The following is a 13528-nucleotide window of genomic DNA, read 5'->3' on the forward strand; positions in this document are numbered from 1 at the left end:
TTTCTGACATTACTTTCAATATTGGGTTCCACTGCCCCTTCTGCTTTGCAAAGATGGAAGAGCAATGAACAGACAGGAGGTGATTATGCCACTCTTTTAAAACCTACTGTACATGTTACACATTAAACAGCTCAGCTGAGAAAAGAAAACCTATTTCCATATTTATCCATTCTTTGTGCTCACTTCAATGTACAATATAAACCCCTACTCACACATACCAGGCCAAATCTTTCCCATCTTCTGGAAGACCAATATCCTAATAACAGAATGACAGAATGACAGAATCACAGGGTTGGAAGAGACCTTCAAGGTCATCAAGTCCAACCTGTTCCCTGACACCTCAATCAAACCATGGCAACGAGTGCCACAGCCAGTTTTTTTGGTGTTTTTTTTTTTTTTGTTTTTTTGTTTTTGGTTTTGTTTTTTTTTTTTTTTTTTTTTTTTAATGCATTCTTTTAATTGTCTGGCCCATCAACCAAAACAGATCTTGGCCAGGTGTGTTTAGCTGCCCATGTCACCATCCTGGCCACCTTTGGCAGGCCCAGAAGGAGCAGAACTGTTCCACTCCTGTGGCCCACAGCCCCCAGCCTGTGGTGGGAGGGAAGGCAGTGGGAGCAGAGACCTCGCTGTGGGGTGGAAATTGGATGTGCCAGATGCAAACATCTGGACTCAGGATCTCAGGAAGGATCTTCAGTGCCACACTTTAGGTACAGCCCTGGTAACTTCAGGGACTTTCAGCAGAGCTTGGGCTTTCTGGGGCCTGAGCCATTCTGAAAACAGGACTTCACGATGCTTTTGTAAATTTTAGTCAAGGTGAATTTATACTGAATTCTAAATCCACAGTTAATTACAGTGAAGAATAAATGGTTCTGAAGAGATTAGGGATGAGCTTTTGAAGGAGGCCCCTGAATTTTAAGTAACCAATTCTCTTTGAAAGTCACTGGATTTGGGCTTCTAACTCCCTTGCTCACTTTTGAAGATCCAAACCAAGGTTTAAAATTCATTCTGTTAACAAGCTAGCCAATATTTCTTTCCTGGGAAAGCAGTCTTCTGTTATCCTAAAATTAAGACAACAGAGGGCTACATTTTTTGTTTTATTCTCCAAGGCTAATAATGAAACAATACAGAAATTGTGAAAAATAAACTACAGCAATTTAGATATTTAGTTTTCAAATCAGTTGACAGGCACAGCAAGGAAATGGTTTTGCCTCTGAAGAAATAAATGTAATAAAATACTGTTTAAATAATGTTTAAGTGATGTGATGAAAGACAGGTTCACGAACCCTCTGTTATGTTAACAATTAGCAGTGCAGGACATGGATTTTGTTTAAGAAATGTGTACTGCTAATACTAGGGTCAACATATGAATAAACAAGAATGGCACTGTGCAGTAGAGTCAGGCTCTATTAATATTGCTTGGTTATCTGTATTGCTTTGTTTATCACAGCCAGATCTGCTGCAGTCATGTCCTGTGTGTCCTGGCAGCTACGGGCAGCCATCCACACTCTTGCCCACACTGAGACATTGTGGAGCTGGGACTGGGTGATCTTTAAGGTCCCTTCAAACCCAAACCACTCTGTGGTTTGTGTGCTGGAGTGGCTTTTTGCTCAGAGTGAGGAAGAGCCACAACCCAGCAGTGAAGTCTGGCCTGGGCTGTTGGGGCCAGCCAGGTCCATGGCTTGGGGCGCTGACCTGGGACCACCCCAGGAGCTTGTTCTGCTACAGACCAACCACGCAATGCCAGCCAAGCCACCGTGCTCTCCTCTCACGTTCTTCAGTAAATTGTTAATCTTACCATGAGCTGGTCCCTTGCTGTTGGCCACAACTGCACCCTGAGCATGGAGCTCTCACTGACAGGAAGGATAAACCCCTCGGAGCTGGACTTCAGGAGACTCAGATGCCTTGGACAGCTTGGACAGCTTCTGATCCTCTCACTTCCAGCTGCCTTGAGAAGCTGCTGCCTCACTCCAGACATATCCTTGGACAGCTTGATCCTAAGTGCTCCTCAGTAGCTTGAGAATTGACATAATTGCTAAAAAGAGACCTGAGAATCATCAGAAGGCTCTGCCATTTATAAAGAAGCAGTTTCCATCTTCTTATGCCTTATATACTCTCTTAAGCCTTTGAGTTTACACTTGGGTGTGATGGAAAGGTTTATTATCTGAGTCAACAACAATCCCCTGGAATATTTGCTAAATGACCTAGCTCACCAAACATTTCCAGGGGTTTTTCTATCTACATGTATGGAGGACAATCTGTAATTTCCATGCTGCAAAACACAGAGAGTAAACTCCTCACTCCTGGAGCTTGGCAGTGTGATGGCTTGGTCCAGGAAAAGGCTGATGACCCTCAGTTCCCACCACAGGCAGTGGAAGTTGAAGGTATCCAGCAACCACAGGAAGCCCACGGGTGGCAATGGGCACTATTTAGACCTCAGTGCAATGCCTGATTAGATAACAGTCTGTCTCTAGGTAGAGCATGTATTCTGTCTTTCATCTTTTTTCTTCCTCTGTCTTAATAATGCATGTAGCTCTGATTTATTTTTTATCAAGATTAACAATGGAACAATACCACTTCAAATATTAAAAAGGCAAAGAAATGTAGGTACTGAAAAGGAAGGAAAATACCTCAATTTCAAGCCTAAAGATTACTTTGGGTCCCAGAGGAAGCAGAAGCAATTTAGTGGCTGATACCCTTAGCAAGAAAAAAGGTTGTAAGATTAAGACCAACTGCTGTTTGGATAAGTGGTTGGTAATTGCACATATCAGCAATTATGTGCTGTCATATCATTTTTCTGCTACCTTACTCCTCTCTTGTGTCCCGTCAGGGTTTACTTGGAATGACCCTACATCTATGGTCCTCTTTGGATTCACCTTCCTAATGTCATAGCACAGTGCCTCACAAGTTCAAAGAAAAAAGAAGTCATTATTACAGGAGGTGCCTGGTGGAGGTGCTCCTCTTCACAGATGTAGCTAGAGGCTACTGCTGTAATAACCAGGCTTCCAGGGAGAGAAAGAAAGAAAGAAAGGCCTCCTGAACCTGCAAAAACCCTCTTTGTCCTCCATCCTCTCAGTGGGAGAAGGGGGTGTGTGAGGGGAGAGTTTGAGTGGGAGAGGTTTGGGTGGGGTGGGAGAGGGTTGTGTGTGTGCATGGTTGAGATGCTGCCCCACCCCAGAGCATGCAGCACTCAGCTCCAGGTGACATTGGAGGGACTCAGGGGACCAGGGTGCTTTGAGTCTTGCCTTGTCAGGGCAGTACAGGTTATGTTGAATCCTCTTCAAATGAAAAGGAGGAGATTCTGTTCTGTACATGTAGGCTGCTTCTAACGCCTGCCCCATCTGGGGTAACAGAGCTGGCCCTTGAGCTGAGCTCTGGGGCTCACTTCTGCAGCTTGCCAGAGGCTTTGCACCACTCAGAAAAGCAAACAGCACCAGAAACACCTTTTTCCTCACAGAAGTAACTGATTCCCCAGCAAAGTGTCAAAAGATAACAAAGTCTGTTCCAGCTAAACTCATCTGTTCATTGCCTGAGGGAAGCCTGCAGCTTATATGGCACAGGGTGCTCCCATGGAGCAGAAAGTATTTAGCTCACTAATCAGACTCAGGCAGGAGGTGTAAGTGAGGCTGCCTGCAGTGTGCCTACAGTAGGTCTGCAGAGGACAGGCACTAGCTGGCTTTCCAGAGTCCCAGGCTGACCCACAGTGATGCCTCTGAGGTCAGAGGCTTCACAGGGATGCAAAGGAGAGCAGGGTTTTACACGGGGATCCCACCACACCAGCAGAGCGAGCCCTGGCTCTGCACAGACCACCAGGGTGGGAAGCCCTGGGAAGCACCAGCAAATCCTGGTGTCAGGCTGTGGGAGATGCCAAAACACAGCCAAATGCAGGAGTCTCAGCAGTGATACTGAGGTGCTACCTCACAGCTCATGGAAGAGCTAATACCCTTTGAAAAGCAGATAAAAGATTCATCAGCACAGATGAAGATATGAGGGCTCAGGCTTAGACAGCCTGTAGCTCCTGCCAAAAAATTGTGTGGAAGGTAGAAACGAATTTAAGAGGTTGAGTGGGGGCCAGCAAGTCAATAACTGAATAATCCCACCCAGATAGGAAACCAAAGCATAAACAAGAGTCTCCACGTACTGACAAGTTAGCACTGGTTGCACTCTGGAAAGGATCCTAAAATAACAGAGATTCCTGTAGACAGAATAAACACATCTCTCAGTTGTCATCCTGAGCAGAGGGTAATTGCCTAGATGTCTGATTGACTCGCTGCTAGAACTAAATATGTACTTCTCTGACATGCTGTCACCTCCTTCACTGTACGTCTGAGATTTTTCAGCAAAGCACATCAGGAATCAAAGTAAATGTCCACAAGGAAAGATGCATCTCGACCTTGAACTTTAATCACTGGCAAAGGGCTGAAAATGTATTTAAAAAGAAGTGAAGGTACTGCATTCCTGAGAGTGACATTTAATCTCAAAATTCCCTGGGGGCTTGTGCACGTATGACCCAAGCCCCGGGAGAGGAGCAGGGAGCTGCAGCCCCTGTCTGGGCTCCCCAGGCACAGCACAGCTGGGACCAGCTCCCCTCTGATCCCCACTCCTTTCCAGAGGCTTCCTTCTGGCTTTCCTGCAGCATGTCCCTTCCCAGTCTGCACTCCTGGAAGAGATGGAGGATCACAGTTCCTAAATTAATCCTCCTTTTAGTTTTAGCAGCAATTTTGCCCTGAACAAGTGTTGATGCCTTCTCAAAACCACTACGAGGCTCTTGGTTAGCAATTCCTACCAAGTCCTGAGCAGTCCTGTCCACCCTGCTCATGCCTTGCTGCCTTCCCACCTCAGAGCCAGTCTCTGTTTCAGCTCTGTTAAACTTTTATCTACAGAAATGTAAGAGAGCCTACTCAAAAGACTGAACATTGGAATTTTAATATGAATATTCAGTAAGCCCTGGAAGTTGCAGGGGGCTGAATAACTGTCAACACAATAGTGGTTTTCAGAAGTGAAGTGACCTGGCCAAATCCCAGGCTGGGATTCCTTCTCCTGGGAAGGATGGTGTGCTGGTTTAGAATTCAATTAATAATAGATATAAAAAAATATTATTCTAAATGCAATTCAGTGTGAATTCATGAAGGTTGTTCACTCAGTATTACACTCTAACATGTAAGAGGCTTGCATTTTTCTCCATAGTATGTGAAGTCTTGGTACTGAATTAAGCCAAAATTAACCTGGCATATCCTATGTGAAAGGAAAATATTTAAAAAACATGTTGTAAGGGTAACTACAAAAGAAAACCATAAATAATTGAAGGTAATTTTGAAAGAGTCCTGGTTCTAAGTCCTTGGTCTTTCATATTTTGCATCTGGAGAAAAAAAATCAGATCATCAGAAGTCACAAACATCTGATGTGTGATTGGATGAGGCCCTGAGAAACCTCATCTAGTGGGTGGCAGCAGAGTTGGAACCAGATTATCTTTAAGGTCCCTTCCAACCCAAAACGTTCTGTGATTCTATGATTAACAGCAAAAGGATAACCATGGATGTGGGGTAATCTGCATCACTCATCAACTGCACTTGGGCAGTTGGAGTGGCTGGACACGAAATAACTCCTCACCAAATGAGGAATGCTGGAGAACTTCCATGCAGGCTGCACTGGAACCAGGCAAAACAGCTACTGTGAAACCTGGGGAAAATCTGTGAGTGGCAGCAGGGAAGGAGGAGGTCCCACCACCTCCCACTGCTGTGAAATTGCCTCCAGGAGAGCAGCCCAGCACTACCATCAGGTGGTGGAGCAGGAGAGCCTCTGAGAGGCTCTGCAAAGGAATCGTGGCATGGGGTGGGTGGAAGGGCAGGTTCTCTTTTCTCCCCCCAGGAAAGGGACACAGGAAGCCCAGGAGGGCTCAGGCACATGGTGAGGCAGTGGAAACCATGCGCCTCAAACCCGAGTTGGTGACCCAAGAACAAGACTATTTTCTCTATCTCTCTGCATTTGAGAATTCACGCTGGAGGGAGCTGAATCCCAGGCCAGAGTGAGGTTGTGAGGGTAGCTTACAAACCCATCCCCTCCCCTCACCTCACCTCCAGCCAGTGCAGGAAAAAAGCCATCACTTTGTGAACACTGCAAAAATATATCTATAAAGCAACTTGTCTAACACATGTTCAAGATAAAAGTTTGAGATGTCAGAAAATTTTATCTGAAAAAAAAAACCAGGCATTCATGCACAAGAGGATAACTTGAAACTATCTACCCATCTATTAAACTCCAAGGTTTAGGTAGATAAAGAAATCAAGCAGAAGCTAAAGCGGGCAGACACATGTGAAATGATTTCTGAAGGCAGAACAGGACATCCCTAAAAGTACTGCTAAACTGAGTTTTGGGGGGAAAGTGGCAATTACCCAGCCCATGCCTCCTGCCCTCCCCTGCATGGCCCCAGGAGTGAAGTGATCCACTCAGCTGAGGAAGGAAAACATGCCCCAGGGGACTGGGATGGCAGGATGGCACACATCTCCACTGCAGACAGCTCTTCTTCTGCCCCCAATGACCTACTCATCTTTCTCTTTGCTTTTAATTTAGGAATAATACAACAATCCAGGGGGAGCTGGGTGAGGAAGGTGTGCAGAACAGGCAGGAAGAGCCCAGCCCAAGCAGAGGATGAGGTGCTCAGCTGGTGCTCCCTTGGTCTGATTTCATATCAGTGATGACAGGAAATGAGCCCAAAGATTTAAAACCAGTAAAAATGAGTCCTAACTTGGGCCTACCTTACAGCAAATTCCCTTTTCTTCCAAAATGGTATTTGTCACAAAGAACCTTCTCTCACAGAGACTGCAAAGCCAGAAGGCTTCCTCCATTCATTTACATATTAAAACTCTACAGATGATGAAGGAGAAGCAATTACTGGAGAAAGCAATAGTGGTTCTCTTAGTAGAGTTCAATAATTTTCTTTTTTTTCAATAAAGTCTACGCTCAACAGAAACCTGATTATTCATATCCAGCACATTAACTTGAAGTGATTTAACACAGTCAAAAAGAATGAAAAAATGCAATGTGAAAGAAATGCATGGCACTTCACAAGCAGGGAGCCCCATCATTTCAGCTGGGCTGTGTCTGTCACTCTGTTAGAAGAGAGGTTTGTGCACAGAGCCAAGCACTGAGCCACACCCTGAGGCAGTGCTCAAGTGCAGGGTGCTGCTCCCCTGCTCCAGGCAGAGTTCAGCTCTGTCCCTGGCTGTTCCAACTTCATCTTCATGATTGCTAAGAGGATGACGGGTGCTCTTTTTCACCCAGACCCATTTGCACAGAAGATGGATCCTGAAGATGATATTTTAAACTTTCATTTTCCCTTCAGGTGCCATTTGGATTGGTTTGGGTTTTTGTTTTTTTTTCCTCTCCCACATTGTTTCACATTAGCTATATTCAACTAAGGGAGTATCAGAAAATATTACCTCAGCTTGAGAATAGGTTTGCTCTCAAGTGACACTTTCCAATACTTCTGATTTATACCCTTTTCCTGCATTGATCTGTTGGGAGATTTCGTCAGCTATATCTGACATAAACACTGTATTATTCTGTATTGCATTATACCCTAGAAATCCACTCAAATCCCTTTGCTCCTCAAATTAAAGCAAGATGCATTACAGTGTCCTGATTTCCTTCTATTCTTGCATTTGCATTTTTGTATCATGCTCTAGATTACTCATGTATATTTTGGCATAGGCATCTCCCTGCTCATTTAAGAATATTGCCTTTAATCTTCATTATACCTTGAAGCACACAAAACCCTGGCCCCAAAGGACACATGGAGACTTTTAGTTCCCACAGAGGCTGGATTTCTGTGGAAGTTATTTAAAGCAAATGTGGTGCTGTTCAGAAGCCAAGCCCTGTTCCAGGGCAATCCCAGGGACACCCAGGGTGTCCCTCTGGTCTCACTGCTTCTGTCAGCACATGAGGTTTGTCTGCCACACTGCAGGTCACCAGCTTTGGGAAGGGACTTCTCCTCCTTCCAGTGCTGCAGACTGCAACTCTGCTGGCAAAAGGTTTTAGTTGTGTGGCTGTGCTGGGGTGCCAGAACTCCTCAGCAGTTTAACCATGCAGTTCACCTGCCTGCAAGCAGCTTTTTGGTGGCAGAAATGGAGTAGCAGCTGGAGATTGTACTTTTGCTGCAAGAGGCTGGGTGTGTTCACTGCATCTTTCTTATTCACTTTAAGCACCTTCTGACCATCAGAATAATCTATTACTGCATTTCTTACAAAACATAATACTACAAGAGAACAGCTAATAATATATCACATATTCTGGTAGGATTTTTTGATGGGTCTGCCTTACTTCCCAGATTTGTTCTGTGGTAGGAGTCCATGTTTGGACTTGTTCTGTGATAGGTCCAATGTTTGCCTCAATCAGATCCCAATGGATACTGGAAATGTATTCAGTCAGACAGAGCCCTGAGTTCAGTAAAGCTCATATGAAAGGTCAGGAAATTCCTTGAAAGAGGAGCTTCTAGTTTTTCTGAGATAGGATAGAGGCATGTTGGTTCAGAACTTCTCTGTTTGATAACCAGTGTAGATAACCAGACATACTCTTTATTCTAGACTTTCCTGAGCTATAACATCCCCCAGAATGTGGACTGAAACAAAGCTAGTAGGAAAAAATTCCTGTAATTTAGGGGCAAGTAATTCTTTCCATAGGTGGGAGGGAAGACCCAGATTTTCCTCCAGGTAATGCTGAGATCATCATATTCAAAGCAACCCTGTTGTTGTCTTCTCTTATTTTCAAACATCCAAAATATCCAAAATTTGGTTTAAAGATCTGAGCACAACAGACTGCAGGCAATCAGAGCCAAGGTGCACAGAGACACTGGGTGAGCAGCTCTAGAAGTATTTGAAAGCTGCAATCCTTTACCAAGAGCAGTCCTTTACCTTTATTAAGAAACCCACAATGCCAAGTCAAATCCATGTGCAAGCCATGACCCATCTCAGTGAGCATTGACATATGGGTCCAGTGTCAGCAAAAAAATGGAATATTGATCATTGTACTTGGAAAGGAGGAGCCTTTGCATAAGGCAAAGCAGAAGCTGAAGATAGTTTGACAAGAAAACCACTGTCACCTGGAGTCATAGGGGAAATGTGCATATGGAATATGCACCTTCCATATCAGCACAGGAAACTTCCTTCCCCACTTCTATTCAGGCAATGCCCTCATGCAGAGCCACTGATCAGTCCAATATTGCTCCAGGAAAGAAATATTTTCCTTGGAGGACAGTCCAACATCATGTCTGTGAGGACAGCATGTCCTGAAACCTCCCACAAAATGCCCTTCCCTGGCCTGTTCACATTGAAGGGCAAAAGATGCTATTACTGCTGAAAAGTAATAAAACTGTCTGTCCAAGCAGAAGAGACCAACCTCTGCTAATGTTCAGGGGGCAAGGAACAAAAAGGACAGACAAATAGAAGAGGGCAACAAAACCAGTTACATTGTGCCTACAAGAGCAAGCAAAATACCATTGCATATTCATTAAGATTTGTTCAAAAGTTCAGAAAATTCCCTCCAGTAACATAATGGGTGATAATTCAATTTATTTATGTTTTTAAGGCATGAAGACTAGCTTTAATTTCCCTCAACTGTGCCTCTATTATTATTAATCTACTTATCTTCTAAAAAGATCATCTAAACTACACTTCAGTAGGGAATGTGATCTTTGGCCATGTAGGGCTTTGCAATTATCCAGTTCTGAATGAACTTGTTGTTGAAACATTTTTTAAGTCTAATGAAAACATTAGATCAATTCCTCGCAGTGATAGCTGTCATTAAATCAATAGTGTGTGTGAGTCCATTATACTGATATTTGACACGAACTGCCGAAGGTCTGCTAACAATGAAACCACGCTGAAGTGTGTCCTCTGCTAGGCATATTTTATATGAGATAAAAATCTGTTAAGTCTACAGTAACTGAAACTTTTCTTCTTTAACTAAAATAAACAGAGATGTGAAACGTTGCTGTAACTCACACTAGGACCACCATGATCCACACGGATTTTGGAGCTGGTCCTTTTATCACACCTCTATCACAGCTGTGCTCTCAAATCAGTCAGGAAAGCTTTTTATGATTGTTTATCTGTGTGGCTTACAAAGAACAGGCAGAGGTTTCACAATGAAGCTCTGATGGAGGACTTGATCCTGCCCCCTCCAAAAGCAACAGCACTGTCAGCAGCTCCAGTGAAAGCTGGACTGCTCCTCAAGCCCCTGGGAAATGGACTTGAGGAAGAGTCTTGTGGCTTGAGGGTCTTCCCAAGGAGGAACAGCACCCTTGCATCACAGTGCAGCAGCCTGCAGGGGCAGGATGCACAACCAGAGCCATTTCTCCGTGGAAAGGAGCAGTTCCATCGTATATGCCATTCGATTGCAAATGGGAAAGATAGCTGAAGGACCTCTGGTTCTGTGGTTTAAAAATATTTTCCAGTGCTCTACAAATTCAATTTTCCACTCCTACCACGTGTGCTTCAGCTACAGCCTCAATGCAATCCTGTGAGACTGTGATGTCTGATGTAATACATTATGGGACCCTTACCATGAGAGAAATATAAAACTTGAGAAAATGGCTAGCTGAGAGATGGATATGAAGACTGCTCAGCCTGCCACTTCTTGAGATTTATAGACCTAACAATTTTTCAGTAGTAGTAGGTAAAATTTGCTCACAGGCAAGGGAGCTGTGAGTACACAAGTGTAATGGGAAATAACAATGGCAGACACTGACAACTTTCTGGCTCAAAAGATCACTTTAAACTGAAAATCCAAACTGATTAGTTTTGAATATGTTAAAGATTTACCGTGAAGTGGGCAGAGGACCACTTAATTTTTGGAAATGTGTCATTAGAAAATGCATTTTTTCACAAACGAATGCAATAATTGATAGGGGAAAACTCCAAAACAATCCCACCTGAGACATTCTCTGAGATCTTTGGTTTCCATAATATTTGCAGCTGCAATCCCAACCAGTATCGAAGTGGAGCCAGCCCCAGGCAGACACGGGTCCTGCCCTGCCCTGTGCGATGGCTCCCACTAATGGCAGCAAGGGAAAGCTCGGGCACTCCCAACACAGCAGACAGAAAAAACCCCTCTGCAAACCCTTCTTCACCCCATTTTAGGTGTTCGGTTTTAAGTGTCTAGAAGCACAGTTACCAACTAGGTTTTCTTTTATTTTTCTTTTTTTTTTTTTCCTGTTGTCAGCATATGAGCATGACAGAAAATAATCTGAATATTAGTCTCCTTGGATGGGTTTTATCTCACCAGCAGACAGCTGCAATGGAGACTTCTAGAGATACAAGGGAGCAAGGTCCAGGGTGTGATTCCCATTGATGGTCTGGCCTATTTTAGGCATGGGATGAGTCATGAATTTGATTTTCCTATGAACTTCTATCTTGACTACACATAGACATGGTCCAGACACATGATGGAGATGGCCCCAGCGTGACTGCCAAGTGGTGTCACACAGAAAACACCATCTTTGTGCTCAGCCAGTGAGGAAAACCATGGCTGAAACGAGGACACTGTGTAGGACTCCCTTCTAGGGAGCCCAAACTGTGGGATCAGGGCCATGGGATGGAGGTTCATGTTCATGGCTGGGGACACTTTCAACCCCCCTATCATGGGGTCTTGGATTTTTGGTCAAGTGTGTGCTCCACTTCTGTTACAAGGAGAGAAAGTCCAGAAAACTTGGGTGAGGACTGGTAACAATAGAAGGAGATGGACAAATATATTTGTTTTACATTTCAGTTTTGAGCACAACAGAGATTATCAAAACAGCTGAGAAATTTTCTCTTGGTAACGTTGCAGAGATATCTTCTTGCAATCAGATGCAGAGACCAGGTGCAGACTGTCCTTGGGTCCCACTTCTAAATCTCAGATACATTTTTATAGGGTCTCTGACTCAAGGAATAAACATGAGAGGATTACAGCTAATCAGATAAGTATGTCTTTATTTAACTGTAACATCAAAAATTAAGCTTGCAGTATGTTCTTCAGAGATAGAGTCTTCAATCTAATTCAAAGATTTTTTTTGAAAGATTTTTTTTCCTTTTAATTAAATTGTGTTGATTTTATTTGACATTTGATTTCAAGAAAGCTGCCAGAATTTCTCCTTCACCGTCTGACTCAAATCTGTGTGTAACATGTCACAGTCAAAAGGCCACCCCACTTCTCCTGAGCATTGCTGCATTTTAGGTTCTCTGTGGGTGACACAGATCAGCCCTGGAACATTTCCCACTGAGGATTTCTGTCCTGTGCAGGTAGCATGGTCTGCATTTGGCACATGTACATGCAGCAAAAGTGAACCTGCTGGCACAGGATGAGCTTTCCTTGCACCAGAGAATGAGTTATCCTGGGATCAGCAACAAAGCAAACACCCTGCAAATACCCAGGAAAGTATTTTGAATAGCTTGTCCCCCTGCACTGGTCCACAGTGGGGCCAGACCAGCACCCAACAGGTATGGCCAATAGCAGGAGGCTGAAGAGAAGTAATATTGTTCCTTTTCAGCAGCCTGTCCAAATCCAATGTGTTTTCTATTTCAGCTCCATGGGTGACAGCCTTAGGGCTTATCTGGGGTCATTGCTCTGGTCTGGACCCAGTCACGTACCTGCCATGGTGGCACAGTGGTGGAGGGGGAAAGGGCAAAGTTGTCACTCTTGGTGGCAGTGCTCCTTGCAGGACCACAGTGGTGGCCTGTGAGAAACACCTCATGTTCAAGTCCACACACATAACTGCAGAATCCCAAGGAGGAAGCTACAGAGATACTCCACCAGCAGCAAAAGGAAGATTAGGGAAAATGTGGGGCTGCTGATGAACCAGTTGGGTGTCCTGGTAATGGAAAATATGGAAAAGGTGGAATTACTGAATGCCTTCTTTGCCTCTGCCTTTACTGCTGATGTCAGGAGTCCCAGAGCTTGAGGTAAGAAAAGAAGGCAGGAGAAAGGAAGGCTTCCCTGGGTCATAGAGGATCAGAGACCAGCTATACACACCTCACATCCATGGGCCCTGATGCACACACAGGTGTTGAGGGAGCTGGCAGATGTTGTTGCTAAGCCACTTTCCACCATCTCTGAAAAGTCACGGAGAATGGGAGAGGTGCCCAATGACTGGAGGAAGGCATATTACTCCCAACTTTAAAAAAATGACTACCCAGTACTTTCAAGCAGGAACACCCAGGAAATTACTGGCCAGTCAGCCACACCTCCATCCCAGTAAAGACATGGGAACAGGTTGTTCTGGAGGTCATCACCAGGCATGTAGAAGAAAAGGTCAGGATTAATCAGCATGGATTCACTAAGGGGAAAGAAATTACGATGGAACTGGGCCAGTTTAGTCTGCAGAAGACAAGACTGAGAGGGGAACTCATTAATGCATATAAATATTTCCAAGGTGGGTGTCAAGATGATGGTGCTGGACTCTTTTCAGTGGTGCCCAGCAACAGGACAAGGACCAGTGGCCATAAACTAAAATACAGGATGTTCCACCTTAGCATGAAGAACTTCTTAACATTGAGGG

Source organism: Pyrgilauda ruficollis, unplaced genomic scaffold (genome assembly GCF_017590135.1).
Source record: "Pyrgilauda ruficollis isolate IOZ18807 unplaced genomic scaffold, ASM1759013v1 scaffold12, whole genome shotgun sequence".
NCBI classification, from domain to species: domain Eukaryota; kingdom Metazoa; phylum Chordata; class Aves; order Passeriformes; family Passeridae; genus Pyrgilauda; species Pyrgilauda ruficollis.